We start from the raw sequence: 17208 nt of genomic DNA on the forward strand, positions 1-17208 counted from the left end.
CTAATGCAGCTGCAACCGACAGGCGCGAGGTAAAAGGAGCCCAGGAACCAGAAGAGTTCTCATCTTCTTTGGTAATTAACAGAATCACAGCAGGGTGGCTTTAAAGTGCATTTGCTATTTCAGAAGATTTTTGTTCAGACCGACTACTATATTCCCTTTGCTTTTATTGAGCTATGTGGCTTAATTTGCCTCTAATTTATTTATTTTTAACAATATGCCCTTGTTTCCATGCCTCGAATTTTAGGGAGAGCATGCTATGAATGTGAGTAGAACCTTCCTAATTTAGAGAAAAGGGGATAATGTGAAGAATAAAAGGGCAAGAAGTAAGGATTCCAAAATATCTACCTAGGAAAGAGTGTGCCTGTCCTGGCACTATAAATATTACTCATATCCTACATTTCTCTTTAGTTTCAGAGGCAATGCCTTTGAGACAGAATTACTCTCAGTAAACTATGAGCATCTATGTACTGATGATTCATGGAATACCGTGTGGGTTAATTTCTACTTCCAGTCTTCTAAAAGGAAGCCAGCTACTTAGAATATGCTTTCAAAGAGACAACATCAATTGAGGATGTCCACAGAAACATTGATCCCCCCCTTTAATGGGTCCTGTAGAGACATTAAACCTAGTATTTGCATTTCGCCTTCTGGAGCTCTCTCTTCCCTTCCTTTAGTTCAACTGACCAAAGAGTTAATGGAGTCAGCTTCTTTCCAACTGCATGGTATTTTTTTCCCCCTACAACTGTGATTTCAGAGTTATGATTGGTTTCTTAGTTTAGAACATGAGCCAAAACCAAAAGACAATAACCAGTCCCTTAGATCCTGCCACTTTCCCATAAATGTGTCAAAATATGAGTCACTTTACAATATGTAAGAAGTCAATTAATTCCAGTGACCTTTGTAAATGATGACAATAAAGCAGCTCTGACAATGTGCCACTGGCTTCGATTTTCTCTCTGTAAAATGAACAAGTTTAAGAAGAGGTTTCCTGCTCAGAGTGAAAAATGAAAGGTGCTGAAGCATTAGCTCGCAGTATTGGCAGCCTTGCTCACCCTGCCTCAAACGCCACATGCGATCTATAGAAAAAACAAAATGATTTATTGCAAAGAGGAAAAGGGGTTTTCTTTGCTTTTCTGCTATTCATGAGAAGTGCTGCTTTTGCCACAGAACAAATCGGAGAATTTTGAGGTAGCTGCTAAGTTCCTAACCAAGAGGAAAAGCTGGAAGTAGATATTCAGCCTCCCGGTTTCAAACTCCTGGATAATGTAGCATTGCAGTATTGATTTCAGTTTTTCTTAGACCTTTTCCAGGGAAACTTTCCACACCAAACATAGACAGACTCAAATCCGACAGAGCCTATTTTTAAATTGCAATCAATGATACCTAAGAACAGTGGATTCACTCTTTAACCTTGGTAAAGCTCACATACATATTTTGTGGATTTCACAGATCAACACCGTGCTCACTTGAGTCTAGAAATACAATCATTCCCGTCCCCCCGTGTTGTCACCCTGTGTGTGCCGGTGAGTTTGGTGGTCTGATCAGCATCTACCAATGCCAGATGATGGACACAGGAACATGCCTGGAAGACTTAGCCGTAGTCTTTCCAGTCATGCAGCTATACCAGAAATAGCTTTCTGGCAAGACAAGCGTCAAAGGACCATCTTTTCAAGAGTGTCGCTTGTCACAGGCGACACACACTGAGTTAGAATGCTGATGAGTAGGTGGAATTTTTTTTTCCTTTGGTTGTTATTGTTGCTGTTACTGGCTTCATAAACAGTGTTATCTGCCTTCTAGACCAGAAATTTAGGGATCTAGGAAAAAGGTAATCAACTTACAATTTGTTAACTGTATTTTATTATCTCTTTGTTCTTTTATACACCTATTGCTTCTTTTTTTTTCTCCTTTTTTCTCTTTTGCCACAAAATGGGCTTGGTGTTTTACTGCCCCCCCCCCAACTCTGAATTTTTTCTAGTGCAAAATTCCTATGTGATGTGGCATGGTGATCTTTATTGCAAACGAATTAAGTTGATCAGAAATGTTTGTAACCTGAGATTAAAAAATCACAATTATGTAAGTTAAATGTTATTACTTAGCAGCGCCTGAAGATGGTCACAGATAAGGTATCTGTTGGGGAATTTGAAGGAGACTATTAAAAAGAAGCTAGCATACTAAAAAAATGAGTCTAGCCTCAGTGAGGATGCCTCCAAAGAATAATTTAAAATGATGTAGCTTAGCCAATCTGAAGAAACAAGGGACACATCTGCAGTCCACCACAATGTTCCATATCTACCTGGTTCTAAGGATTTCATCACTTAGGTATCACTCTCTTGTCCCATGAAACTAAATAAAGCAGGTAAACACCGGGCAAGACATCAGCATGTTTTGTGTGTGCTGTCAGAGAGAGAGCTCTTTGATCCTGGCTAGCCAGTGAGTACTTCAGAAAGCTTCACTGTGTTGCAGCTGAACACAGGTCCCGCACAGAGCTCCGTGGATTCCTCCCTGCCTCTCTTCTGATAAAGTAATGTCTGCCTTGACATCCGGGAAGTAGAACATGGTAATAGTCCTTCCTCTGACCACAATGTAAAAGCAAATCGAATTCTAATATAAAGAAAGTAGGTGGTGCCAGAGGATAGGAAAAGTAATGGAGAAATAAAAATGTTTTCTTGCGTATGATGGGAGGGGTGGAAGAAGATTTGGGAGATGCTATTTAGAGGTCATTAAATACAGGGTGAGAAAAAAAATGCTCATCTCAAATCTTTATGAAGAAATACGGTACCCAGTCAGTCATCTACCGTATTTCCATAACTGTTATGCTTGTACAGAACTGCTTGCTAGTATGTTAATTTATCGTAGGCCACGATAAGGGAGGGCTTTTCCTTTTTTTAAGGTGCCACTAATAAGATCACATACACGGTTTTGGCATAAGAAAATGAAGAAGGAAAACATATTTTCATATAATAATGGAACTTTAGGATGGAAAGGACCTTTAAAAGATGGTCTAATATGCTCATCTCACAGGTGAGGAAACCGAGGCACAAAGGTTTTAACATCTTTAGTTGAAATCATATAGCTCTTTATGAAGGCCTAGAGTAGGTCCCTTTAGAGCGCTCCCTCCAGCACTTCGTTAAAACTCCACTACTCAGTCTCTCACATATTTTTTTTTAAAGAAAGAAGCATATAGATCTATGCAAAAAAAAAAAATCATAAAACTTAAGGAAATGTTTATCAGATAGTCAGATACTTAAAGAGCAAAAGCAGGCATTCAACCCTAGAAGCAATAACAATTTCTTAAGTCTATACACCCAAATATTTCAAACTGATCATCTTTTGGATATAGTCCACTATGTTTTGTAAAGAGTCATAAAAATAAGAGCTTTGCCCTGTTTTTAAAAACATCTTAATAGCATTATTGCTACTCTTCAGCTATAGAGATTCAACTATTGGTCATCCATGAGAAGTTTTTCCAGGAATTTTGAAGAGAATCTCAACCTCCTTTTTTAGTGAGTTTCACTGTAACATTTTAAGGCACTTACATGTGCTCTCATTAAATACAGTGTCTATTCTCGGGGTCCGTGCTCAGCTTCCACATCTTACTGAAAAACAATGAGGACATTTCTCAGGATAGCAATCCCTACTTCCTGCTCTCCATCTCCCCATCTGGCCTTACCTTTTCATATCCAAAGTTTGAGTGAGACTCTCTGGGCAATGACATCTCCCCCTTAATTTCCCAGCCCTTTTTTTTTTTTTTTTTCCTTTCTGGAGAATTTTTCTTGGTTTCTAAATGTGTTCTCCAAATTTTACTTAGGATAATAGTAATGAACTGGCTCAAAAACTTTGGGAAAGTAAAAAAGGATATTAAAAAAGAAACATAATACTTGTGAATATTTGTTTAGAGCAATATTGGTTTGCAGAGCACTTTCTCAACAACGATATTTGCTCCCCATGACAATTTGGTAAGGCAGGTATAATGCTATCTTCTTCCTTTTAAGATTAGAGAAGGAGGTCTCATGAGGTTAGAGATTTGCCACAGGCAGGGAGCTAACATGTGGAGAAGTCAGGGTCTTCTGACTACCAAGATGGGTACAGCACTGATCATGGTACCTGGCTTAGAGTCTGTTAGAAATATGCCCTCCCATTTTCCTGTACTCCCACTCTAGACTTAACCTTCTAAGTTCTGTGTCCTTTGCACCATATCCCTCTAGGTGGGCAGATTTTTACAAATAAAAATCTGTACTTCTTAATTTAATTCAGAGCTAATGATATGACTGAGTTAAACATGAAAAACACAACCAACATCTATTCTTGGAGAAAAATATTGCATGTTGTTCGACCGACTCATCTATAGGTTTGTCTGAGAGCATTAACACTTTGATGAACAGTTGGCAAAGGCCTCAAAAACTGGATACCATGGAAGGAATAAATTACTTAGGCAAGTTCCACGTTGCTGGAAAATTATGAACAAAGTCCTCAAAAATCACCCGATGTATCTATCACCAATGGGTAAAGTGTCAACATAAAAGCAACTTTGGCATCTCCTTCCTGGTTAGTCTGTCTTAGGGAGATAAGGACATACAAAGACCTCAATAAGCCAGTAGGTGTATTCACATTATTCTTAGAGCCCTCTAGGGGAAACTGCGTCTTCCAAAAGTAATACTGTCCTCCGAATAGGTGAAAACGCCTAAAATACATTTACGAAAGGTTGTCATACAAAGTTTTATTTCCAGAAAGGGAAGTATTCCACACATAATAATCCTTCCTTGGTAGGAAGGAGTGTAAACATTTTTTTCTACCATTTTTTTCCATGTCTGAATTGAAAAGGCTCACGGACTCCCCAAAGACCGGCTGAATCAATTAAGGGCCTAGCATTGACAGGAAACACTTTCTGTTTCCAGAGGCCTGAAACCCCTGGGATTTAATTCCCTGAAGAGAAAGAGAGGAGGCAGTGTTTCCTGACTTGTTCATTGCAGAGAGTCCAGGAACAGGGGAAATGTATTCATTCCCCTGGGACCAAGCCTGCAAACGTGCCACGGACTGAGCAATGGCCCTCAGGAAGGCTCAGGACTCCCAGTGCTTACGATGACTTACATATTGCTATGTATTTTGACTACTGAAAATATTTAAAGACGCCTCATTTTCATTGTGGTAGAGAAGATTGACTTGTGCTTATTACAAGTTTTCTCTAAAATTACAAAACTGCATTAATATAATGACTGCAAAGAAACAAAGGCAAATATTTTGGTAGATTCATTCCACAAGAGTAAAATTTATCCATAATATCGTACAGTCTCATAATTCTGAAAGGTCGAGGCACTTAAATTACATTGTCAGCTAATTTACGCTTTACATTTATTAAGAAAAAAATAAAAAACTCAAAAACATTTTTAAACAGACATGTATTTTGAGAGACACAATTCATACTGGCCTTTATATCTCCTTAGGGTATTTTTCTCGCCACTATATTCATATGCCCAAGACATAATGATCTTATCATTGTTTGCTAACAGTGTCTCTGGGCTCCACATCGAATTTTATTTTCATCGAAAATTGGTCACCCAGAATCACCAATTACTTAATCTATTCCACAAAGAGTATATGGGACCACAGTGGCCTTTATTGGAATTTCAATAGTTGCAAGGGGTAATTTGAAAATACATCTAGATAGATCATATTTTGATTTCTACAAAGGCTGAGGGGTGAGTGGCCTTCCACTGCATCTGCCTACGGACTAAGAACAAAACAATAAAGTAGGCAAAATGGGGATCAGTCCAGGTGACCATGCTGCATCATTTAAGAGAAAGCGCAATCAGATGGAAAGAGAACAATGCCACCGCTGTATGTGGGGGAGAAAGACGTTCTAAGCACATACAGACCTTGGAAGCTCTATTCCTAGTAATCTTTGAATGAAAATCATATGCCATTATAAGACATGAGCTTAGACTGCAGGCATCCAACAAGTCCATTTCTTGTGTGAATAGCTGAACTGACTGAACACATAATTTATATTTGTTCCTCTTCTCTAGTTTATCACCCCTGCGTTTTGTTTTGTTTTGTTTTTTTACACAAACACTACAGCTGCTCAAGGAGTGTCATCAGGTGATGTTCGGCTAACTTTTTAAAATCAGTGAGGCATTTGCCAAACTTCAATTTCCATAATCAGTTACTTTATTTCTAATGAGCAAGCAAAGTCCATGTAAACATCTGAGGCTCAGCTCTCATTTACACTATAAATTGTATCACAGTGTGCTACTGTTGGACAAAACACTCAAGGAAGTGAAGAATTAAATGTTTTATGACATAAAATACTTCCAGTAGAGACCTTAAGAGAGTTCAGATCGCATTATCTCTTCGATAACCCTTTGCTGGCTAATAAGGGCATGGTCGTAATATTAGCAGATCTCGTTTATTACAGACAGGCGTTCTCTGTGCCCAACACTGTGCTGAGCACGTGGCAGGTGTTTTCCCTTGTAATTCTCATAAAAACCACATGGAGCAAATACTGTTACTAACCCCACTTTACAAATGAGGAAATTAAGGCTTAAAGAAGAAAAGCAACTTGCCTCCACTCATGAAAGGCAAAACAGGAAAAGGAACCTAGGTCGGTTTGGCTGTAAAAAACATGGCTTTTGTGCAAATGTGGCAACACTGCCTCTTGTTGGTTGCGCCCTAATAGAAGTCGCCCATACTGCCTTCTAGGAGTCCGATTCGCTAAGAAAACATAATCATTCCATTTCTCATTTCATGCCATGCATTCTGCTCAGACGAGGATATGATCTTGCAAGATTCATTCCTATTGTCTTTTTGTTATTGTTGTTTCTCAAGGAAGAGGGATGACTGACTTATTTATATGTGGGTATCACTATTGGATTAACTCAAATGATTTTTGCGTTTGGTTCACAGCCAGACTTGAGACTGGCAGCTCATAGTCCTCTTCTAGGTTTTTTCCATCAATAGAGTTCAACATGCTTCTTCACCTATGGCCATGCACTGTAATAACTGGCACAATGGGAAAAATACAAAGCTTAGCTTGTAAGTCTCAATTGTCATAATTTAGAACAGTCTGTCCACAACCCTAATTCCAATCTGTGGATCCTTTCTTACTCCTGAATTCTATTTTAAACCAGAAGCATGAATTCTCTTTTAAAACAGTGAATACTGGGCACCTGGGTGGCTCAGTGGGTTAATCTCTGTCTTTGGCTCAGGTCATGACCTCAGGGTCCTGGGATCAAGTCCCACATCGGGCTCTCTGCCTACCTCTCTGCCTACTTGTGATCTCTCTGTCAAATAAATAAAATATTTTAAAAACAAAACAAAAAACAGTGAATACTATTTCACTTCTAATATGATCATCAACTTTCAATGAAGTTCATCAATCCTCCTCAGTATTAATAAGCTTCTAGCTCTGCAAAGTTAATAGACAAAATCTGTTTTTCAAACTGAGCATGCTGAGCCAAACCTAAAACTTCAGCAGAAGTGTTCTCAATGCCAGCTGTTTGCAAAACTTCAGCATTTCTTACTGAGTGACCTCCTCAAAGAGCTATCTGGGGAGTCCTTCAGCGTGAGTGTCCTACATAGGAAAAGCTGAATGTGAAATTAAGGCCAAAATGTTACTAAGGATTCATCCCATGATTAGGAATAGGGTTTCAAGAGCTCATGTTCGTGTATATTTTCTTTTCAGAAGGAAGATTTTTTTTTTTAAATGTAACTAATTGGACAAATGAAAAATGAATTCAAGTTTGAGGTGATAAACAGCAAAGATATCCATGTCTCATGAAAAACCCAACTTAACACATCTAAGAAATAAAAGATGTGTAAATTTTAGTTTAAAGTTTTAGATTTTTTTTCTTTTTCCCTATGACCTCTTACATTTCTATACAACAGTGAGGAGCAGAGAGTAGAGAGGAAATGCTGGCCGGCTTCTCAACATGTACCATGGCCTGGATCCTAGTTATGTTCTTTCATACCCCATGTCACCCAAGTGCACAGCCCCACATAGGAACATAATGGAGAAGCAAATATCTGACTCCAAAACCTCTTGTATGAAAACCACGTTACTGTGCCTCCCACAGCACATATTTCTTAGAATAAGCATAATACATTTCTCTTTTGAGGAGCATTATACTTTTTATGCAGAAGTATCCAACAGCAGGTTCCTTCTATAGTTTTAAGCTTCTCAGAAAGATCAAAGGGAGTTTATATAATAATTAAGCAAATTTGACAGTTTTACCACCTGGTGCAACCTGATAGTATTTCAAGAATGACGTAATGAACATTTAACAAAACTCAACTAACTTAAAATAAAAGTATTACCTGGGGATTTTTTTACTCAGACATTCTCATTAATCTGTATCACCTTAGAAGTATAGTGTGTTTTTAAAAAAAAAAATCATGGTTGAATTCCAGAAGTACTTATGAACAGCTAAGATCTTTATCATTTCTTAGGGAATGCAAAACAGTAACAAAATAAGAGAATTTTTCTTTACTATGAATATCTCGCAAATTAAACACAGAACAAGATTTCAACTCCATCTTTCATCCCTGAATGATGCTTATCAGATTTGGGAAATATTTGAAAACTTCCTTCTATTTTTAAATATTGTAAACACCTAGGAAAGATGATGAACACTTACAAGTTTAAATCTTCCCCATAAAGAAGCCCCAGTAATAGCTCCTTGACTTCCACATCCTGTCCCCTCCCCTTTCCACACCATACTGAAGGGAATGGTGTATCGAGTTCTTAACCTCACTTAAGCAAGGAACTTCCTGTTGGACATAATCATGTTAAATTATAAATCAGTGCGATACTCTGTACTTTACTTGATTGAGATGTCCATGAATCTTTGAAAGGAGATATATTCTAAGATAATATACCACTTAGGCATTCATTTAGACATGTCATATCATGGTCATTTACTCAATCACCACGGATACAGGCAGATCAATAAATGGAATCTCAAGAATTGATAAGGAATGATGTATGTATGACACAGCAAACAGAACCAAATCTATCTATCTATCTAAAGTTTCCCATCTTAAGAGGTACTATCCTATCAAGATTTGGAAGGTACCATATTCCAAAACTATTGCTAAATACATTCATTGTCTAAATGTTATATATATGTTTGTACATTTTGCTTCATTTTTAATATGAAATCAAAGGTTGTTAGGCTGTTTCTGGGATGAATTCCATCAAATTCACTTGGGTGCTTATTTTTAACACAGAATATTAGAATCTCTGGAAGAATGTAAGAATCCCTCATGATTTTTTTTTAAATCTTATTTATTTATTTATCTATTTATTTATTTATATTCAGCACCAAGTCTCAGAACTGATGGTTAAAGATTCAGGCCCTTTTCCTTTGTCCATTGTCTGCCACTGTTATTTCAGGTTTGTAAAGATTGCCTGTTTGTGACAATTGATTGCCTGAATTGATACAAAATATGCATAAAACAGGTACACTATGTGGCGCTTTTCCCCAGAGAAGATTGGGAATAGGATATGGCTAAATGAGTTGGGGATTTTGATAAGGGATCTGACAGACATTCAAGTGGATGCTTTTAGTAATATGCTTGTAAGTCTGTCATATCGACAGTCCCTATCTCCACTGCCATTCAAAGTCATTTCTTGGCTCTCAGATAATGCCTGTAGCATGGTAGGGTACAGATCCTTAGGGGAAGTATCTACCAGAAGTGGGCAATACCTTTTATTCCCACATGCTCGTGAACTCCTATTTTCATGTACTATAGCACATTTCACGTGCAACTCAACTGAAGGTCACCCAGAGACTGCCCACTGACACCGTTAATGAATGAATTCTATACTGCCTGTTGATTTGCTTTCAGATGCCACCAACTAATACAAGGAGTCAGAACTGGTATAACAAAATTGTCAAACTGAGAGAGATTTTATAGATATTAGGTCACTGCTCCGAGTGACTCATTACTTAAATACATAACTGGAACCAGAAACCAGGTAATTCGGTCCTTGCCTGGTGGTTATTTCACAGCACATTGACTGTGATGGTAGGGTTTCAGAAAGATTGGGCCATATGCTCCCATCAAATCATTCATTTTCTTAAGCACCATTATGACCAAAAGTTCCCAAAGTCAACCCTGCAGGGAAATTCAGCCACGCCTTCTTTGTGAACCTTACAACCTTACAACCTCACTTAGCTGCTGGGAGTCTCACAGGGCCCCGTTCATTCTCCAGTCACTTTTCAAGATGCATTTTAGAGTGGCATTTCATTGACAGTAACATGTTGTTGCTGTTATGCATCAAGCATGTTGAAGTATTTGGGACTGGGGTTTTGAATATGTGCCCTAGAGCAATTTTAGCTGAAGAGTTGTTTTGTTTCTCTTTTAAGTCACGGAAAGAGAGGGAGTAAGAGAGAAATTCTTAAAAGGAAAAACACACCAAAAAATGGCAATTATACAAAAAGTTTCATATTTACCCAAAACAGAAATAAAATGATCCCAGTTCTTTGTGCTACTGCACCGGAAATTTCTTCTCTTCTGGGACATTCCATCTCAAATGTAAAAGAGACTATTCTATGCCAATCCTCTTTGCTGGGGCCCTAAGAAACTTTGTAACACATGCAAAATAACTGCAATCTTTGAAATTACAAATCGCATTGCCAAGTTACTTTTGTGAACTTTTAAGCCCCTGATGTAAGTTTCATCCCCAAAGAATGCAGAATCTAGAATAATGGACACTCAAGCCCCTGAGTCACTGACTAAAATTTTTACATTGCTGACAAACTTCAGTACCACTGTGTCCATTTATTATAGTTATTTCATAGACATAGTTCTCCTTTTTCTCTCATGTGAAAAATCCTTCTTGTGAATACAAATGAATAATTTTTTAAAAGATTTTTATTTATTTATTTGGCAGAGAGAGATCATGAGTAGGCGGGGGGGGGGGGGAGCAGGCTCCCTGCCGAGCAGAAAACCCAATGTGGGACTCAATCCCAGGACCCTGAGATCATGACCTGAGCTGAAGGCAGAGGCTTTAACCCACTGAGCCACCCAGGTGCCCCACAAATGAATAATGTTTAAGTTACACTTTAGCAATCTAACTTTGTTTTCCCCAAAATGTAACCACATCTTAAGAAAAGACAACTGTCCTATTCTACCATCTCAGAAAAGCTGTATTAACATTTTTGTAGATTTAGTTAACAACTGTATTTCTCTATCTATTCCAATGCCATCTTAATATAAGCACGCATGCACAAACACAAATACTGGACTTAAAACAATTTGCCAACTGCTAACAATTTCTTACTAATTTGCAAACATTTCAATTAAGTCTAGCCCCACTTACTTGTACCTGGTCTCAGATAATATTTCTGCTTTAAAGACATGCCATATAACTGAGATGACAAGTATTGTGGTGACTTTTAAGAGTTATTTTCATAGAAAACGGTGGGGAAAAAAATCCACTGGCCAATAAAATTCTGCAATCTTTAATGGAAATTAAGTCAAAGCCCATTCAAGTAGCTTTATTTTGCTCTGCCATTTCTCCTGTTCTCACATTTCCACCTTCAAAATTAGTCTAAGTTACAACAAATTCTAATAAGCTATAACCATTACTATGACTATTAGTTTGATAGTGATTAACATTTAGTGATTACTTTGTATGTTTCTGATGCAGTAATAAGAACTTTTTGTACTAAGAATCTTTAATGCATTATTTCTTTTAATTTTCACTACATGCCTCCGTGTAGATACTGTTATCACCCATCTTTTAATACATAAGGAATCAGTGCAAAGGAAGAGAGAGAATTAGAGTCCATGTCTGATCCTTCCGTTACTAGACTGCATCTACTGACCGCCATTTTAAGAGTCAGAGAGTAGGAGAACTAGATCAAGCACTTGTATTGGCTAGTTAAGAAATCTTAAGGTTAAGTGTGGGGCAAAGTGGGAACAGTGAAAAGTGATAGTCCTATGATACTGCTTTGGAGGAAAGGCTATACTTTCATTTTCAATTTTCAAGCATAACACCACTCATGTATCTGGGTGTGGGCTTATTCTCAGGCAACATTTCTGAAAGTTAACCTTGCTTTAAAAAAAAAAAAAAAAAAAAGACTCCTACTGTTGAAGAATTCCTTCTGTCATTCCTTCATGCATGCCTTCATTTTTCACAGCTCTAGCTGGTTTTACTGAGTTGGAAAGGATGGAACCCCAGGTAGAAAGGAGATAGAAGTCACACAATTCTCTTTTCTCCCACTCCCTCTGTGTCCTGCTGTCCCATAAATGTATAGTTCTGTAAGCCACAGTTTAGTATTATTCTAGGGAATGAAAGTGTCTTTTGTCATCTGCTTTAGATTTACCAAATACAACCTTTCGGTCTAGAAATGTTCTCTCATCTGCTGCTAGTGCTCCCAGATTATATAGTTTGAGTATCATTATTCTGTCAGTTGAGTAACTAACACCATCATTTCAATTGCTGCTGCTCTGTTTAAAAAGAGAAGAGGGGATATTACACATAAAAGTATTAGGTATGGGTGCCAGCAATAGTTTAAAATGGTGCTAAATAATAGGAAAGCCTCATCATTAATCCCTCTACCTCGTCTTTTTGGGGTTTGGCTTTTTGAAACACCTGCTAAAGAAAGATTTTTAGATGTGGGGAAAAGGAGGGTTAACGTTAGTAGGGATGGAAAATGTGGAGGACTTGCCAAGGGGAAGCAGGGAAAGATACATTAATGTATTCTGGTAAGTTGTAAGCTGCACCATTCATTAATTAAAAATAGGCACACAGACACCCAGGCTCTCATTCCATTGGAAGCAGAAGCAAAATCTCAAACTAGAGAGTCATGACTTCAGGAACAATGGGTAATAAAAGAAAAGCAAGCAGAGGGAAGGGGACAGTCTGATGCACATGAGAGAAGGAAAAATAAGGGGAAGGGAAAAGGAGTCGCAGGCACAATAGCAGTTAGAAGTGATCTGGGGGAAACGTACGGGTCCACTTGTGAAAATACAGAGACAAAAAAGCTTGACCGCAGACGTCCAAGAGCTCCCTCCCAGGGCAGAACAATTTCTATTGCTACACCAAAGGAATCAGGAAAACAGAAATGTACTCATTTCTGTAGATTGAAAATTTAGAAATAAATTTGTATTTCCAAATAAAAGAATCCCAAAACCTTTTAAAGTGCCCTTTAAGAGTCCTTTGATCCTCTAAGATAAACCAAGGAATCCGAGTGTCAGTATGTTGAAAAATGACCAAACAGATGTCAAATAACCTTCATTTTGCAACAACCACCTTCGATGAATCTGACATCTAGTTATCCCACTTAACATCATGTATGAAACTCAGAAATTATGCAGCCAAAGAATGGAATACTAATTCATGACAGCACGTGGAAAGGAGCAGATGAGAACAAAATACCACAAAAGTATATAAATTGACCAAATGAGACTGCATATGTTACCATCTTCTATGACAACAGATACTTATTGACTGACAATTTACATCTGGTTTTCTTCCCTATTCTGCAAATCACAAAAATGGGTTGCTGTGGCAACTGTCATGTGCTATTTAGCTTGCTGGAAGGAAGAAACAAAACAAACAAAAACCTCAAAGTATCTTTTAAGACACAAATACAGCATGCCTTTTTTATTGTTCTTCTGCCCCAAGAGAACGAATCTCCTGACAGTAGATTTATTTCTTCATAGACTTAAAACTGGGCTTGCTTTCTGTCATTTGCATTTTTTACCATGTATACTACAAATTAATGCAAGTAGGAAAGAAAAAAAATCCATAGAAATATAAAGGAGATGGATACAGATTGCCTGAGTCACATGAATGTGATAGGGCCGTGGTCATATATAGCATCCCCACTTTTATCATCGGCAGCTCCTTTAGCCAATGTAACTCCACTGATGTATGTATCAAATTCATGCATGATATGCCGAGGAATATACTAAGAGCTTGACTCTTAAAGCATCAGCAAGGGAAGCTTATTTTTCTGAACTGAAGACAAGAGCAGGGGCCAAAGAGAAGATCATTGATTTTCACAGACGCACATTCTTAATCTCCCAGTAACACATAACACAGTCTGTTCACAAAGATGCTACGTGGGACCTTAGAACACACCAGGTTACCAACATCTGTGCACCATGGAGCAAGCAAATTAACAGCTCCACACTGAAGCAGGAAGAATACTCATCTCTTACGTACTTGCTTCTCCCCTGGGACCTACAAGAGTGAAAGCAAATATGTAGAACATTAAGGCCCTGAAAATGGAACAATGAAAGCTCCAGTCATTGTTCTCCTTACGGAATGTTAAGTTAGATAACTTTTCCAACTCCCCAGATAGTGCTCAGGTCGGGGAAGGTCCACTCTTTGAAAGAGCTCAGTTATCAGCTCCCAAAACAATAGAAGTCTCTTCCTTCTGGAAGTTCCGGGAGTTTGAGCAGGCTAACTTAAACAAACAGGTCCGTATCCCCCCCACCCCCCACCCCCCCACTCCCCCCACCCCGGTCACCATGAATGCCCTGTGAAAAGGCTCTCGGGTTTCTCCCCACCCTAGGCTGGACTAAAGGACTCATTATTTTGAGGCAGGAACTCAGGGCAAACACTGGTGTGAGGTATGGCTGCTAAAAGATAGTAGGGATTTATAGTATAAATCACAATAAGGTAGGAGGAACTGGAGCTTCAGTGTTGTGCAGTATGCACATAAAAGTGCCCTTTGCAGATCTTGGAGGGAAAAAAGTACCTGACTGCTGTATGAGTCTTCTGCTGCTCCATTTAATCATACCAAAGAAATGAACACACAAATAGATTTTTTTTTTTCACTTTTCCTGGGGCAACAATAGAGAACAATCAATTTAAAAATAATTGGAGAAATTTGTGTTTTGTTCAGAAGAGAAAAGGAAAACATTCATTCAACAGTACCACATAGAATCATTTGCTTAATAGCATTTCTAATACGTTATGCATTTATGCAATCTACTTCTTACTATATTAAAATGCAAAAACAATTACTCTGAATGTAAATCCTAGAAAACAATCAAAGTTTCTATTAAATCAGCGAAGAGACAGTTAAGCTGCAATGTGATTTGCAGATGCTCATGAATAGACAATACTTAGAGTTTCTCTCACTCGAAAGTGAAAGAGAGGCTGGTGGAGATTCAGAGATTCCCTCCCTCCTCCTCTCCCTCCCGTTTTCCCTCCTCCTTTCTCTTTCCTGCCCTCTCTCCATCTCTTGCTTCCTTTCTTCTTGCACTCCGAATAAGGAAGAGTTTTTATTGAAAGTCTAATACTTGAAATGACGCAGCCATGTCAAGTCGCCTCCCGTCTCCGTCCCAGTCCTCCGGCAGGGAGCAACTTCTGACAACGTTCGGTTATAAATAGTTTACGCTCAGTTGATCAGCCACGGGAGGAATATGGGCAGTTTCAGCCCTCTGGGCCCTTCGTCACGCACAAAAAGTTTTGGTTTGTTCTTTGTACACTTACGTTAAATCCATTTCTAGTCATTAAAAACTCAAAATAAGCATGTTCAAGAAGAGCCGGCTAGACACGAAGCAATACAAAGCAATGAATGAAAAGATTCTGCACGTGCACAATGAGCATTTTGTAATTTTGTATCTCACTATGTCTGAAAGGAATGTTTTTAATTCACATGCTTTAACTGTAGAGCTCCTGAGGTTCTCATCTCAACTAGGAGACTCAATAAATGTTTTTCAAGCTCATATTAAATGCCAAGGCCATAGATTTGTTCTATCAAATCTAGTAAGCTAGTAATACTATTGGATCATTATGAATCCCCAAATATTTCTTTGCCACGCCTAGCTGTCCATTTCAAAGTTCTGGATCACCCTCTGTACTTCCAGCTCTGCTGATACTCCTATAGAATCTAGTATACAGAGCTTAAGTCTTCAAGTAAACTTTACTCATTTCATAAGTGCTTCATAAATTCTGGGTGCTTCTGCTGAAACTTGGTGCCAACAGTATTTGCCCGATTTTGACTAACGGCAGCTAACTGTTTTGGTTTGCGTTAACTTTGGTCTTTAACAGTGTACAGGTGAATGTCATTACAACAAGGGTGTTTTCTTATGCCCCAAAGTATTTAGGGGAGCAGCATCTTCTGTAAGGATCATTTTCCAGCACAGATTCTTTATTCCAATGAGGCTTCATTAAAGACACAGACTTGAGACCGTTCAGATAATGACTCTTCCCCTTGATCACTATCAACAGTCAACCAACAAGGCTTGATGTCCATCTACACCAAACCAAAGAATCTGTCAGTGTTGAGAAAAGTCCTCAAGAAAATTGGTTTGGTGTGGTGGGAGGCAGGCAGTAAACCAAAAGTAAATAAATCATATCCTGTAGTTTTTTGAGGCTATGCAAGGAAAATGAAACAGGGATAGGGACTCGGAAGCAGCACTTTTTGGTAAGGCGGAGTATAATCGGGTTACACTTGTAAAGAGGGTACAGCAGCACACGCCAATTACCGTGGGAACCAAATAAGGACATATGTGAAGACTGAACTGAATTTTTGCAATGTCACACATTATGACTGCCATTACTTTTGTTGTTTTTGTTGTTTGCTGATATTGTTATGGGCGAGAAATAGGAAATTAATGGAAATGACAAGGACTTCAAAAAACTTTTAGGATCAGGACTGTAGTGAACTATGAAAGGATAAATAAATCATCAAAGACCCTATCTGCCCATGGATATTGGAATTAGATCTACATTAGAGAAAATTACATTTTTTTCTAATCTGTGTTTCTCTAGACAATTAATGAGAATTAGTCATTAAAGAAAATCTCAAACTAAAATTTTTCAACTCCATATTCTTCATTATCCTGACACAGTTTAGTTCTCCTGTATTAAGGACAGCTTTCATTCACCGAAACAAAACTTTACCTTCCAAGAAAATCTATACAACACCAGGAATTACCACAAAAATGTATCTTACTAACCAGCAACATGAATTAAAATGAACAGAAATCAGAAAAAAAAATTCATTCTATTTGTAATTTATGTCTTGAAATACAATCCACAGTAGTTTGATCTAAACTTTATTACATGGTTGTACTTGAAGAAAATATGTAAAATATGAATATAATATTTTTTAAAAGTAAGTATAAAGTACACACAACTCAAGCTTCAGAAAAGTTGCCCATAATGTAAATCAATGTTGACTAATTCTTCATTGAGTAATATGATATATTCCTGCAATAGAAATTAATGGTAAATTAACT

General features: G+C 38.0%; 2 protein-coding genes across 4 annotated transcripts in view; one reads left to right on the plus strand and one right to left on the minus strand.

The window, feature by feature from the left end:
• IMMP2L (inner mitochondrial membrane peptidase subunit 2) overlaps positions 1-17208 on the minus strand; it is an 860599-nt gene that overhangs the window by 418233 nt on the left and 425158 nt on the right. The gene's annotated exons all lie outside the window — the stretch shown is intronic.
• Positions 1-17208, plus strand: part of LRRN3 (leucine rich repeat neuronal 3) — a 36519-nt gene that overhangs the window by 1310 nt on the left and 18001 nt on the right. The gene's annotated exons all lie outside the window — the stretch shown is intronic.

The sequence above is a fragment of the Mustela putorius genome, unplaced genomic scaffold (assembly GCF_011764305.1).
Source record: "Mustela putorius furo isolate JIRA1106 unplaced genomic scaffold, ASM1176430v1.1 tig00003845_pilon_pilon_pilon, whole genome shotgun sequence".
Classification (NCBI taxonomy): domain Eukaryota; kingdom Metazoa; phylum Chordata; class Mammalia; order Carnivora; family Mustelidae; genus Mustela; species Mustela putorius.